The 15899-nt window shown below is 39.4% G+C and overlaps 2 protein-coding genes across 5 annotated transcripts in view; one reads left to right on the forward strand and one right to left on the reverse strand.

Moving 5' to 3' along the window:
* Window positions 1-15899, reverse strand: part of RSPH14 (radial spoke head 14 homolog) — an 86073-nt gene that overhangs the window by 10444 nt on the left and 59730 nt on the right. The gene's annotated exons all lie outside the window — the stretch shown is intronic.
* Window positions 1-15899, forward strand: part of GNAZ (G protein subunit alpha z) — a 73527-nt gene that overhangs the window by 7534 nt on the left and 50094 nt on the right. Inside the window, exons 2-5 of one of the 4 annotated variants that reach the window (XM_065693105.1) lie at window positions 6711-6905; window positions 9863-9996; window positions 10615-10701; window positions 10865-11061. The gene's annotated coding sequence lies outside the window, so the exon portion shown is untranslated. Of the gene's footprint in view, window positions 1-6623; window positions 6906-9862; window positions 9997-10614; window positions 10702-10864; window positions 11062-15110; window positions 15187-15899 lie in introns of those variants that run through there. The other 3 variants (XM_065693104.1, XM_065693106.1, XM_065693107.1) reach the window with 3 other exon arrangements.

A 15899-nucleotide genomic window follows, 5' to 3' on the forward strand; every position in this document is an offset into this window, starting at 1 on the left:
CAACAGTAAAGCAACATGAATGAAGCTCAATAAACAGTTTTGATAAATATCTTAAATATCTATACCTGGAAACTATACCTGTGCAACTGGAACCCTATCACAAAATGGCATTACATAGCAAAATGACCCTTGTAACATTTTGGTTACCTTCAATGTTCACCTTTGCAATTAACCTCATATGGTGTATTAACCTCACAGGTGTTCAGGTGCAACAGCAGTCATATTATCAGTTTTATTCCTTAGGAGAAATATATTAAGAGGGTGAAAATATTCTCTGAATGTCTATAGTAGAACTGAATCACAATCCATTGGAAATAGAGGTATATGAGAGTTTCCTGTATAGGTTTGCTTATACCACTCTTAAAAAAGAAATAAAAATGGGAGGCTTAAAGGAAGAAAATATCTAATCATGTGTCAGGTACTGAGGAATTTAATTTTGAAAATGAACATAAACTTGCTTTGAGTATCTGAATCCTTGCACAGACTGAAAAACTGCAGATAGCACTAGAAGACAAGAGGAAGTTAAATGGAATATTCATTCACTCTTATTGTACAAACACTTCCTTTTTACATTTTCTTCATTGTTAGAAGGGTGGGAGATTTATTTATTTATTTATTTATTTTGGTACTTTAAAAACTGACCAGGTAGAAATTTCAGAGAAGAAGGAACTGGAGAAATGGCAGCGCTGACACCCCCTATCTGTACGTGTGATCTAGCACACTGGCAGGGCTGCAGTAAGTTAGAACTGCCAAATGCTCTAGGATGAGCATGGTACCATGGGCAGGTAAATCCCTTTATGCTTCAGATGGTCTGACTTAGCAATTTTGTTTGCAATGAGAGCAGAAGAAACAGATCTTGATTAGAACCACAGGCCCAGGTGGCTGCACGGCAGGAGTGGAGCTGTATGGAAAGGCAGATTCTCCACTCAGACCTGCTATTTTGCAGTTTCCATGTTTTCCATTAGAAGCTATGTTCTTAGGGAAAACTAATTATACTACTCAACGAAAATTGCATTTTGCTCTGAATGAGGTTCTACAGTAGGCTTTTCCAGTGCTTTAGTCTGTACTTTCTTTCCAGCAGTGAAAAATTCCTTAATCTTAATTGAATACAAGAATGCCAAGGTGTGAGCTGCTTTGAGGATGATTTGTTTTTCCTCCCCAGTAATGTGGCTCTTGGGTTGAGAGCCTTATTCCTCCAGTGAGCTGTAAATCACAGATGTTTGCTGTGATTTACAAACAGGCACGTCTTAACAGTACACTGATTTTCTGATTAGAGATGGATTCCTGAATGAGGCTCTCTGAGCAAATGAATGAAGGTGCTATTGCAGAAAGGCCTTTTGTATCTATGCTGCAGGACCCAATCCACAGCAACAGTTAAATGAACCTGTTACTTAACCTGGACCAAAATATTAGGTCTACCTTCTGTAAACATGCCAGATTAAGCATAGGCACTTCAACAGTACTACTAATGTGCTTATCTTTAAGAACATTATATCAGAGTATTCAAAACACTGTTAAACAAAAGCAGAGAATCATATTTGCAATGATTATAACAGATACCAGAAACTGTTTCATCAGCTGATGGAAATTACTGTCATTTTAATCTGCTTTTAAAAGAGAACATAGTTATAAGTAAGTCTGAAAAATACATTAATTGAGAGATTTGATAAAGGGTTTATCAACTTAATCAGTTCATTTGTTAGGAAAAGTTAACATCATGTGCTTTGCTCACTTCATTGATTCCGTCACCCAGTGAGTAAAAATGTGATTCACATGGCTAAATGTGGGTTTCTAATGCCATTTTGGTATCTAAGGTGTCACTTGGAGCTGTCAGGTATGACTTAAGACCTACAGAACACTTTGATGTTTCTAGGGTGCAGTTGCAGGCCAGATGGGATACACTTGGAAGCTGAAAATTATCTTAGAGACTTATGTGTGGAGGCTGTAAGTCACTTCCATGTCCTACTGGCATTGATCTTGTGCGTGTCATTGACAGAGCAAACACTTAAAAGAGAGGAGGGGTAAGTCATGAGGACCAGCAGTCCCATGTATGCAATTTCCTATCAGTTTACTACCAGTGTAGTCAGAGACCAAACAGTCTTTTGTACACTTTTTCACCCCTCTGTCTAAAAATGCTTCACTAAAGAGACAGAGATCAGTTATAACTGGCTAAAGCTCCCACTTTGGATAGCTACTTTGTACTTCATAAATGATCACTGGTTGATAGGTGTATCTATGTCATATCTTTATTGTTTATGTAGATCCAAAGCTCTTCCTGAGTTTCCAAGAATTACCTGTGTGTCCTCAAACAGAATTTTCAGTCTTCTTTTCTTTAAAACCTATTTCTTAATCCTGTTAATCACACATAAGAAGGTAATAAAAAGGACAGGTAATAGTGCCTGCTGAATCTGTAGCTGGATCTCGTGGTTCTTACATGAAGTAGAATTATCATGTGTAAAGGATACAAGGAAATATGAAATCAGATGACAACATTTTTTCTAGGTACCTATTAAAAATATATATAATTGATTCAAGGCCTCAATTTGATAGTTCTTTGGCTGGCAAGAACATCAGTGATGAAACCAAAACATTCTGAAAACAACACAATTTGCCTGTTTGTTTGTTTGTTATTGCAAAGATCAAACCAAACCTAAATGCCTACCTGTGTCCTCAAGTGGGAGACCTACTTTCAACTCACTGCTTCAATGAATATTTAATCATTCTTATAAAATGGAAAACCTGCAAACTGGGAGACTGCAGGAGGGAAGAGGGTATCCCAAGGGTAACTGACAGTCTGTTGTTCAGACCACTTTACTAGGAGACCTTAAGCTGATACTTTTTGTTTTAAAAGCTTTGGTTTCAAAACATTCCTGGCCCTATTAATTACATCTTCTTGCGTGTAATTCCCAAAGAATCTATATATTGTGATCTCAGGTGATTTTGCCAGTTGTTCACTCTGCACAGATCTTTTCTTGTATACTTTACTAAGTAATCCCCACTTTCTTTTCTTGTTAAAGTTTGAAGGGGTTTGGGTTTGTTTTGGGTATTTTTTTCCCATTCCTTTACTCTTAATAGTGAAGGATAAGGAAAGAATACTGTCATTCTTTAAAAAAAAGTAATAATTCAGCCCTGAAGGATGGGTCCATTACAAAGAACTACATTCCTTCACCTTATTTCATGGTAACGCTATCTGTAGCTTCCTTCCTATGCAGGCTTTGGAGGAGTTGGCTCCATGTATCCAACACAGAGCTCAGGGTAGGTGGGGCTGGCTGTGTAAAGGACTGCTCAGGGAAGACAGCATCTCCCAGGGCTCCAGGTGAGCCTCCAGCGGCCCTCCATGTGCTGGATTTAATGCTTGTTTTTCTAAACGTGGAGTCCTTGTCTTTAGCCACTGTGGTATTAGCTGTAACTCGTTGTCTGGCATTCTCAAATGTCTCCCATGATTTGACCTCATAGGACGAGTAAACACTTGATATTAAGTGAAACCCTCAGTTACTTGAAGGGTGAAATCCTGGTAGAAAGTGAATTTTTATCCTAGATGATAAAGCCAAATGAGGTCAGGCTGATACCACCTGCTGGAAGGTGCATTCATGATTTTTTCCCCACCATCTCACAGTCACTGGTACAAAGCAACAATATGCCAGATAGTTATAAATATCAGCTCCCAGTCATCTGTACTTTATGCTATTTTAAACTCTTCCACGTGAGAAAATGGTTAAAAATAAAAATACAGCCTTTTTATTCTTCTCTAAATGTTCTGCTCAGATCTTCATGCTAAGAGAATCACAGACCCGTCTATAAATATCTAACCCAGATCTACAATTGCTTGTTAAAAAGAGGGTGTTTGATAGAAAATTGAATGAAATACAAAATGTCTTTTATTATATTTTTTATTACAGACCAGATGTGGCCTCTCAATTTACCCTCTATCATTTGGAGATGTACATTCACCAAGAACATTGCATGTGTGCATACAAATATTTTGATGTTGTCATGGTATAATAAAGGGTAATTGATTAGAAAAATCCTTCTGGGATTTTCCACTTAAGAGCACATTTCTGTTTTAGCACTATTGTCTTCAAACTAGACATGTATGAATGCATCTGGTTTGATTGATCCCAAACAGAAAGCAACAGTAAACAGGAGAGGATTTGGCTTTTGGTCAATGAATTGCACTGGCAAATTGAGTGAAACTCATGCAGCTAAGGGCTCCACTAAGCTGTGTATGAGATGTTACACCTCAGCAATGAGACGCTGCTCCCTTCAAACTGAAACCTGCTCTGATGTGGAAAACAAATGGTGAGCTGCCTCACATGGAAAGGGGGAGCAGGAATTCAGTCAGATCAGCACAGTCCTCTCAAATCACTGTATACTATTTCAGGGAAAGAAAAGTAATGCAAACTATTCACTTTGACTACGTTATCCGTGTGTGTCCTATCTACCCATATACAAAGAACACCAGAGTACTGAGCTGAAGACCTGGTTTTATACGGCTTTTGACTCTGGCATTTAATCACCTGTATATGCCATTTTGAACCATATTTCTCTTTAGATTCCTTTGGGAGCTTAGTTACATGTAGTGCAATCAATGCATGCTGAAAGGCCCTAACTGAGAATTTCTGGATGCAGGACAAGGTGAGAGTAAAGAAAACTTGGACATACCTGCTGATTTATTTTTCAGGTGTGTTGGGGTTTAACTCAGCCATTAATCAACAGCTCCCTCATGATGGCATTGAAAACAATAACACCTAAACTTCTCCAAGAAGGGCCTGTTCCATTACCCACATACCACATGTCCATAATTCCTTCACTAACAAATTGTGAGCTACAGTTAGGGGCCTCCCTCAGAACTGCAAGAAAGCAAGTGCTTTGTTGTATCAGTTGGAAACACCAAACAGTGATGAAATCTGTAGGGCGAGTGTGAACAATGATCTTCCTACCTGGGATGATGCTAGCTGATGCTGTTATTTCTGCCAAAGTCGGTTGATGTGTGGAAGATACTTTTTCTCACATAGAAAGTACTATACTAAAGATACATGTAATGTGACAGTTTCTATAGTAACTACTTGTTCTTTATGGAATCGCAGATTAGACCTGTACACCTTGTTATTGTTCTTTCATCCTATTATCTAGACTACTCAGTTACCACAGATACAATTTTTTATTCTATTCCCTTGCCAACATAACTAGATCAGGATGCAATTGCAAGTAGAGACTACATTTGAAAAACGAAACACTGCTAGAAGTTTAAAACTGACCACCATCTGATCATGTAAATGCACCAAAAGACATCTGTGCATGGATTCTGAAAGCTAAAAATTCAAACTAAAACTGTGGAGCTTATCTTTTTTATTATTTTTTATTAAAGCAGCGTAAATTGGTGATTTGAATTGATGCAAGTTATGTATATGACATTTCTTTTTTAAATGCTAGGGGTTTGTCAGAACAACTTTGCCAGTCTAGATGTGCTGGCAAGCTCTCCTAGTGTGAACAAGACCTAAGGTTTATTATTTACAGAAAAATGCCCCCCACGTGGTACACTGATTCACGGCTCTTATTTCTGTGCAAGCAAAATAATGTTGCTGTATTGTGTTTTAATACTAAAATATTTCATAATTTTAATTCGTCAATGCTGTAGCTCTGCTGATAGTATCAGTACTGGAAGTGATATTATTTACAGGAATCAGATAATATTTGCACTGTGTTATGTTTGCCTTATTGGGAGAAAACCCACCTGCATTCTGTCTGTGTCTGTGAGTCTCTATTGCCATCTCCAGCACCACTCTATCACTAACAAATTATCTTTATAAAATTAACAGTGCAGAGAGAAATCACAGCTATTTGCTCAGGGCAGCAGATTCAACAGCGCAGCTGGTATTGTATGGCCGAAAGAAAAAAGACACTAGAAAAAAAAAAAAAGTGAAATATAAATAGGGTCAATCCATTAATGAGATAAAAAGCAAATTACACTCACTGGTACTTAAGAAACCTGCAGTAATTTACACATGCACAGAAATGGAACAAACAGGAAAAGAGAAAGGCAGAAAGGGAAAAGCGGAAGAAAATACATGCACAGTACTGAAAGCATTCCTTGATTGATGGAAAAAGTGGAATGCAAACAGGAGATCCATTCCGTGTATCTGAACTGTCTTTTTCTCCCTTTACCCTTTACTGCTTCATTCTAACACGTATGTGACTTGTTCCATCTACTTCAGCAGTCCCCTAAAATGCGCATGGCGAAATTCATCCTAAACCTCCTAATCCTGCCAGAGCCACGAACCGCACTGCTGCGGAAAACATGGAACCGCGGCACAAGCCCGAGGACACCGATGCCCTGGCGGTGCCCGGCACACGCCCGTGCGGGCTCGCCACAGCCCGAGTGCCGCACCGCGCTGCGAGCTGCGGCACGGCCCGCGCACCGGCGGGGCCCGGGGAGCGGGCGGGGCGGGGGCTGCAGGGCCCGGCCACCCCCGACGGCAGCCGCGCCCCCCGCCCCGGGAGCCGCCTCCCGCCCGCCCGCGGTCCCCCCCGCCGTTGGCGTGGAAACGGGCCGGCAGCCGCGGCTCCTCCCCCAGCGCCAGCCCCGCGCTCCCCCTGCCCCGGCTCCCCGGGCAGACCGCTGAGCACCTCCCTGTCCGCGGGGGGCCACCGGGAGAGGGTTCCTGGTAGCGCCGTTCAAAAATCCCGGCTTTTAAACCTGCCTTTTCTAGGGAGAAAATGAACAAGCGCAGGCTTTTGCTCCTGTCTGGGCTGCGCGGGTAGTGTCTGCGGTCGTGGTGTGTCTGCTCCCTGCAAATCACAGATGCTGATGTGAAAAAGGGCCGAAGCAGGGAGGAGAAGCGTCAGTGGATGCGAGCGTTTGGACTGATGGATTGAGGAGGTGGCGGCTGCCTGGTGCCCGGGAGGTGAGTGAAATGTTCCGTATTTCTTTCTCTCTTAAATCAGTTTAATGATGAACATTTACCCCTCCGTGTATTTCCAAAATAAAAAGGGACTTCTTTCGCAACAAGCAAAAGATGTCATTTTGAAACAGTAAGCTATGTTTTTGCTGGATGAAAGACAAGATGAATGTCACTGTGAGGTAGAAATATTTTGCTGTGTGCAGAGAAAAAATAGTAAGGAGAGACAGGCTGCTGAGACAGTGAAAATGACCTTCTCATGGGATACTGGCCTTCTATCAGATGCTGCTTCAGCTCGATCCCTTTTTCACAAAATGAAGTCATCTCTCTCTCCTAGCCTGGATTGTAATCTGTTAATATCCAATACCTGAGCCTCACTAAGATCCGTTGTGGTCTCTTAATGATTCAGAAAGAGAATCCATTAGATTCCGCCTGTTGGGAGAAGAGGCTCCACACTATGTAGCGCCTCCTCCTCCCAGGGAAATGCAGGCGGGCTAATGCTCTGTCAGAAAAGACTCCTGGCTGCTGAATTTCTGTCATAAATCCTCCCTCTACGAGTCCCGTCTGCTCCTAAGGATGTAAAGATGGGGGGCTCTGCGGAGTCTGGATGCACAACCTCTTTGCGTGTGGCTGTGCGTGTGAAGGAATGAGGAGGCTTGGTGATATTAATCAATCCTCACCTGTGGATGGCTCCCAGGTGCAGTTGTGGTCCACAAGTTTTTTGGTATCTTTGTATTTGTATTTTGGTCAAGTGATTTGGGCAACCCTCCTCAACCCTTCATGGTAGCTGGGAGTGCTATGGACAACTGTATGTCAGGTTAATTCCTGCTAAAGGTACTGATCTGGGCTGGTTTGGTTGTTTCACTGTAGAAGATGTTTAACTTGTATTCTTGTGATATTCATTGTGGAAGCTATTGACCAGTCTTGACAATGTTTCCCTTCAGCATTTCTTTATGTGTTTTAACTGCTACTCTTATACCCACAGCTTGATTCTTATTTTGGCTCCGTGTTTCAGACCATTGTGGATCACACCCTTCGGGTGGCCATCAGAGTTGCATCTTACAAAGGTTACAACTGCAGGTCAGGCAGATAAACACGGTCTGGTGAACATCTACTGATGGATCATGAAGGAGTCAAAATGAGTGTGTAATTTGTACTTCCTTAGGGGAAATTGTTTCTGACTTTATCGATGTAGACATTTGAAGTCTGAGCTGGTGGCTTCCATGCTCTTTATAAGAAATAGCAAGAAATAGTTGCTTTTCTGCAGCAGGGCACATATTTGCTAGCCAAAGAGATACAGCTTGGCTGAACAGGGAGCTTTTTGCCATTAAGTTGGTTGTCCCCATCAAATCATTTGGTTGGAAGCTGTCATGCAAAAAGCACAGATCCCTGCCCTTGGATAGAGGACACTATTACAGGATAGTCCTGTGTACAGAAGAATGAAGTTCCAGTCTTCAAGAAGCCAGTGACAGGTGCAATCAAAAGAAAACTTCTCAGTTATATGGCATATTTAGGAGAAAATCTCCCAATTTCTCCCATTACCCAAGTACTGACATGCATTTGCAAAGAAGAATCTCACTTCTGTGTGTATATGCGATGCTTATAAATAAAGAAAAGCAGATCAGCTCTGTGTAAGGCCATAGAGGTTTCATTCTGACAGTGGACCTAAAGAGAAGAATAAAGTCCACATGCTACATAAAGAATGTTACACCTCTGTTTGAGGATTATGTGCTTGTCATGTCATTGACCACTGGTGAACAGAGTTGAATGACTTCTGGAGGCACTACCTTGAATTGTGTGAGCCTCCACAGCAGCCCACTGCTTCAGCTACAGGCCTTGGCTTTGAACTTAAGTATGATAATCCAAAAATAACCGGCCAGGTAGCTCTGAAGGACTGAAGTGGAAGTGTTCTGGTTGTCTCGGTTCAGATTACGTGTTGATGGAATAAGATACCTTACATTTTAAGAAATCTAGACAGAACCAGAAACCAAAAATTTTCCTCCTTCTCCTTAAGGAATCTATCTGCTAACCAGTGGGAAAGGGGTAAGTAGAGGGATAAGAGTAACAGAAAATTCAGTAGACAATTACAGTTTAAATCCTTAAATGGTGAAGTCAGCTGTTCCCCTCCAGCCTAAGCAGATAAGGATTGTGACAGCAGATAGAGTCCTGGTTGATGCACAGTGGTGAGGCAGCAGTGGGGAATGATGTCTTTTTTTTCTCTCCCCCTCCATGAATTAAAGAAAAATACTCCTAATTGCTTTTTGTTAAATCACAGTAATTCCACTTATTTCAGAAGAGATTCTCCAGATTTATGTGAACTGAATATGACTATTTCTGTGTAAAGCTCTGGTCCTGCTTTCACAGGAGTCATTGGAAGTTGTGTCACTAATTTCCATGGGAGAGAGCCCAGGATCAATATGAGCCCATATGGTTTCACCGATGAGGTTCTCCCATGCCCTCTAGGAACAACAATGTTCAACAGTTTTATAGCTGATTTCAGTGAGGTCACAGTCTCAATGATAGATTCAGTAACTCTCTACTAACATCACAGACTCTAATTTGTAAATTATCAGGGATTTCAGTGGCATTCTTTTTACAGTGAAAATTGTAGTGTTATTTCCCCAAATGCTGTTAAGGTTGATGTAACCCACTGTTAGCGGTACCAGTTTATTCCCCAAGGGATTAGCTGTTTTATCCATGAGAACTTTTAAACCAAAGCCCTTCAGAATGAAAATACTGGCATACTTACATACAATTGCATTATTTATACTCAGTGAGAAAAAGTGGCCTATTTTTATTAAAATTAAAAGGCTAGGTTTTGTTCCTTGTCCTCCCCAAACGCTCCAGAATAAATCCACATCCATTAAGAGTTACAACAGATTCCCTTCAGTCTACTTGAGGGGAAAATTTGACTTATACTATGCATGTTCTGTTAAAACTCATATTTTTATTAAACTTTCCAGAATCCAAGACTGCTGACTAAGAAGTCCAAATTTCAACTACCATATTGACGAAAGAATAATCACAAAAGGGAAAAACTGGACTGATCCAAAACAACTAAGGTTGATTCCCTTCTCAAGTCCTGTGGTTGTTTGAGGTATGTGGAATACACAAGTTGACAAAAAAGGGCTAAATTCAGCTTTTATTTATTCTGCTATTAAATCTGGAATTGATACGCATTAGCAATTTAAGTTCTTTTAGCTTTAGACCACTGTAGTCAAGGACAGAATTTAACCCTTGAAATGAAAGCTGCAGAGAAAATACTCTTCTCTCCACTGTTGCTATTCACTAACACTGAGGGGCACTGGTGAAGTGGGGTGAAAGGAACAGACTATTGATGTGGTCCATCATTTCCATGTTACCTAGACTTCAAACATTTTTTACTACTATATACAGTTAAGATCACAGCTAACAAACACTTGGCAAAATGTCAGAAGGCAACAGTTTTACATGTGTTTTTCTATTTCTGTAGCTCCGAGCATTATCTGTGGCTCAGCAGCAACTCAGCTCTCCCCAGATTTCCACTTTTATTATTTAGTATTGGACATTCAAAGTATCATTAGAGAATACAGTTTTACCTGACAAATACTATTTACCTCTGCCTTTGTTTTTTCTTTAAGCCCCTTATACCAGAGGGCTGTTTCTCCTCTAGATTGCTAAATCATCACATCAAAAGACAAGTGTGATAACATTTCCAGACAATTCTGTGTTACAGGAATAGCCTGTGAAATTGCCAATGATCTGGCAATGTTGGCCAGTATAAGACCATAAAGAGTCAAATCTGAAAACCTGCACCCAAATTGTAAGTATTCATTTTGCCCACATATGTGAATGATAATGACCAGAAAGTGAATAATGATTTCTTAGCAACTATAACTTGTTAATCTGATATTTTTACAGTAGATTAATTAAATAGTAATTTCCTGAATTTAGCAATTGGAAGGAATTATTCTTTTCACTTTTAGGTACTTATAACATGGACATGTACCTATGGAGTAGTTGTTAAGGCTTCCTTATAACTGATGGAGAGAAAAAGAGATTCCTGCAATGTAATTGATCAGATAGGATTTGACCACTATCTTAGTCTGAGATGCACTGACCTCTGGAAATTACTATTTCTCTCCACTGCCTACAAAGGAAGCATGGAATGACTAGCTCAGAGGTAACCACCTACATGAATATGCTAAATCTGGACAGATGAATGTCTCTTACTGTTTATATTGTAATGTTTAACCGATCTTAACTAATTAATTATGAAGATATTTTTATGGTTCACCATAAGTATTTGTAAGTAATAATACAGTTGCTATCCCTTACCTACCAACTCTTGTTTTCTGTGATAGGAAGTAGGCTAGCTGGCTTCTGCCTCTAGCTGTATCTTAACAGTGCTATTGGAAAGTGGAGGAAGGACTTTACTAAAACAGTACAAGTAATCCAAATCTTTTATCTAGTTTTTCCTCACACTCCAAGCAGTATTGTAGCATATGTTCCCAGGATGTTTCTGCCCTTATTTTATGCGCCTGCTTTCTATATTTTTAAACCTCATCAAGACAATGTGGAATAACTACCTTTATCTTCACAAAGCGCATCAACGCAAATACAATTAGGCAGCACATCAAGTGATGATGCACAAAGGCAGTTGACACAGTTGTGTTGTGGAAGGAAAAACAATTCAACTGAATTGTAATCAATTCAGATGAGTGTGTCATGGCATAGTAACAAGAGCACAGCTGGATGTCTAGCTCTCGAAGGGCTTGCTGTTTAGATGGGCTATGCACCTTCGTATTACACTTTTTCCTTTAAAAGACTAGTATCTGTATGATTCGAAAGGATACTCAGGTATCATCCAAGGGAACACCTTTCTGAAAATAACACACTTTGATTTATCAGGTTGGGTTTTTAAAATAAAAAGTTTCTCCTCTGGATGTTTAGCAGCCCAAGTCATATAATCCAAATATTTGGAATGTATTAACAAAATATTATTTAATTTGGATGTATAATACACATTTATACATATATAAAATCCATCAGTAAATTAATACATATGACACTAACCAAATCCGTTCTAAACTAACATATACCAGAATAAACACTGCTGCACTGGAGCATTTCTCTGTACTGCCACCAATTTGATATTCCCAAAAAATACCTTTGTGGCAACTGGATCTTGGCAGGAAGCTTTTCTCTCAAGATGCCTTTCTGTGCCCGGCCTTTTGAATTTGGCAAAGTCAGGGTGCTATAGTAGAAGCCATTTTGTAACAGGCAGATACTTATATATTCTTACAATTGCTAAGAACCTATCGAGCTTTCATTTTGTATTGCACAGTAATGGTAGAATCTCATCTTAATCAGTCATTTCAGAGACATGTTTTTAACCTCTTTTTCAATCCATTTATGTCCATAACTTACCTCAATTCGTAATGCAGTGACATTTATGTTGGTATTTAAAATGTTCAGGCTAGCCTACTTCAAATTTGAACAATTGTTCTATTATCATATTGTTTCTGTTCCCTGACTAGATGGGCATAAGTCCTCTGATTATGTTTCCTGCTGTGAATGTTCCCAAAAGCAAATCTGAACTTTGCCTCATGACGGTGATTACATAGGTGTGTCAAGTTTGCTTTTTGCAAGTGTGTTCACAAAAAGAAACAGAATGCTGAAGCCTTTATGTAATTTTAAGTGGCAGGAACAAATTCTTGGCTACTAATTTCAACAACGTATTAATGCAAGGGATTAGTAATTGTTGTTTTTAACATGACAGGACTTTAGGCTGAGGTGTATATCAGTGCATTTTATTGTATCAGTATGATATTCTTTGATTTCACAGGTCAAGTGAATACATAGTGGTCTAAACAAATTGAAATATCAGGTCTCGACATCAACAAGAGGTGGGAATCTGTGACTTTTAACACTGCTAATTACAGATCTCCATTTTCCCCAAGAGGACTGGTTGTTCACTGCAGTCCTAAACAGTGCAATTCTATGTAATAGAAGTTAATAACACAAAGTAATAACCTACCGAGTGGGCAAAGAACTGAATTACTGGGTCTGTTACAGTCCTGTTCTCTACCAGTGCCTTGTCTGTGATGAGAGAAGTCTCTCCCCCTGTTGTGGTGTTGGCCTAGCAACTCTTTTTCCCACTTCTGCAGTCAAGGAAACCAAGAAGAGCCACCGATATTGTGACCTCTTGGGATCCTACCTGGAAACTGTTTTAATTCATGCTGTGATTCTGGCAGGTCCAACCTGGCTCTATAATGAAGGCTGAATCACAAAAACCATTTCTTCTTATTCAGATCTTAAGCCTCAGATCCCCTGTTCAGATCAAGACTACAATTGTCTCAGTTTCTCTGTATTTTTGACTAAATCATTTTGCTTTTCTAGTTGTGTCTGCTGATCCTGGAAAGTCGTGAATCCAAAGTAGAAAATACTGCAATATCCTAATTTGTAAACCATTTATTTGTAAAAATTGATCTGAAAGAAAGGGGTGAGGCCCATTATAGCAAAAGTATGCTTTAAAGGGAAAGTTGGGTATGCAGACACATGGAACTCTGCGGGGGTACTTTGAAGTACTGTGGACTTAATTAACAAATGACAGGAGAACTCCCAAGTGAACAGGACAGTTCTCTTTCTTCTTATGTTTTGGAGAAGTTCTACTGTCTTTGAGAGAATTTCAGTCAAGTGAAATTCAAGTGAATACAATGACAGTTGGTATTTTCTCATAATCCTGTAATCTACATTGTTTCTATACTTTTCTACCAGTCTTTCATAAGACTCAAATGGAAAAGGCTAGCCAAATAGAAGTTTATAGTACTCCACAAAAAAGGCCTTATATGATAGACAAGCAATTAAGAGTTACCCAGTATCACCTATAGGACTAGCTTTGAAGTACAGGGAAAAGACCCTGCTCAAGAAAGTACCTGTCTTTAGATGTTTAAAAAGTAAGTTTAGTTTAGTTGGTATTATCAGGGCAGTGGCCAACTGAAAAATGCAAGAGTTCTTGTTCTTTTCCACTGATGGGAAAGCACAGGTCATTGTCCATGAAAAACAAGAGTTCCCATTCCATACCCAGTCTGTAAGTCTGAACTAAAGAGTTCTTACTAGGCTAGAGGTGCCTTCCTAGATTATTCAGAATAGGATCACCCAAATGAGCTGACTGGAAACAACTGATAAAGTTGGTTGTCAGAATCAAGAATGGCAAAAGTTGATGAAAACCCTGAAAGAAAGTATGAACTGCTGCTGATGGTATGACTTGTTCTTCCTCCCTGAAAATAACTTGGGAGTGAAAGAAGCGACAGTTTTCCTTCTTCTTGCTGTCAAGTTATTATTGAATAACATTGTATTTTGATCACAACTAATAAAAGTGGCACTTCAAATGTACCACCTTATATAGGCAGCAACGTATTATAGAATGACACTAGAAATCTTAATTATTTCAAAAAGTGGTTTTTTTTTGTAATAAAATTTGAACCTGCTTTGTCTATGTTTGCATTTAGTTTCTGTGTGTCAGAGTAAATGATACATGGAATGTGCACAGTCTCCAAAAATTAACCTGGTTTCATCTAGTTTATGGTGAAATATGAAAATATTAGCAGAGAGAATTTTGAATTTATCATTGTCTTGTCAAAGTACAATATTTAGGTATGTTTGTACCCTGTCTTATTCTTGGTGTTTTATTTGTCCAAATATAGGTAATCTGTGATGAATCAAAGCTATCTATATCACTGTAACTTTGGATTTTGGATACTTTAAGTTTTTGTGAACTATCCATTGAGAACTTTTCATGAAACTTATCAAAAGCTTATAATAGATAACTCTGTTTAAGAAAATAGTAAAGTGCTTGTAAACCATTTTTGAAGGAGGCCTGATGGAATGCTGCTAATCTGTGCAGCACTGCTATGAGACATGAGGTACAAATGGAATTTTTCTTAGACATTTTGTTTGTTACCTGATTTTACCTGTGTTGTGAAGAAGATTTATATTTGATGGAGTTACGTGGGCTGAGTTACACAAACTGTTGCCTTTATTTCTCCTGAACTATTTGGTGCAAAGTATACTTTGGGAGTAGAAGACTGTGAGTAAAGGTGTATATCAGTGGGATTGCATCTCAATGAGATTGCTGCCAGCTGGAAGAAATTGAAACAAAATTCAAATTGCTTTAAGCTGGGTTGGGTTAAAGGCTAAGTCAGCTCTGAGCATTTTTGCTATTGCCTTCATATTGTGCTTTTGATAGAGGTGGGAAGAGATCTTACCAAGCATCTTTCTTGAGTTGAGAGGAAAGACATTTCAGGTACCTTGTTTTATGGAATGTGTGTAGCTTTTTGGGTTGATATTAGATAATGAGCTATTCTTTTACTACTTAGATGTATCCTCTGGGAAACTTTCAAACCTTGCAACAATGAAGATGCAGAAGCTGTTTATAAGTCACAGTCAGCATTAGGAGGCAGTAAGGCAGTAACTCTTGTCATCTTTTCTAAATTACAATACTGAATCTAATACCTCAATTTGGAAGTCTTAAGGTATGCTGTAAATGAACCAAAACATAACAAAACCCACGCTTTTAAGTATGGTTATCCTGGAAGGCTACAAGTAGTTACCAGGCAAGAAATGGTTATTACCCAGTGGTACCTGAAAATGCAGCCCCCCTCACTGCTGCTCGCAGAGTAATCTGAGTGGTCTCAGAGGTGTTCTTGTCCACTTTTAACAAAGTTCTCAAGATCATTTATTGTTCTGCTGTGCACTGTGGATGCTTGCTTTTACCTGGTAGATCTGCTTTGTGAGTTTAGGGTGAATTTGGAAGCTGGAATCCATACAGCTCCAAGAGCATTGGCACTGTTTTGACCTGATATGCCTTGCTGAGAAATCTGTGTATGACGTTTCCACTGAGGTATGGATGCATTCTGAGTAACCCGCAGTGTATGTATTGTTTTGTATCCCCGATGTGTGCTCCTTTCTCATAATTGTTTTTACAAAAGTATCAACAGCAGATTTTTAGTGAGCAAA

This window comes from Lathamus discolor, chromosome 12 (genome assembly GCF_037157495.1).
Source record: "Lathamus discolor isolate bLatDis1 chromosome 12, bLatDis1.hap1, whole genome shotgun sequence".
NCBI classification, from domain to species: Eukaryota; Metazoa; Chordata; class Aves; order Psittaciformes; family Psittacidae; genus Lathamus; species Lathamus discolor.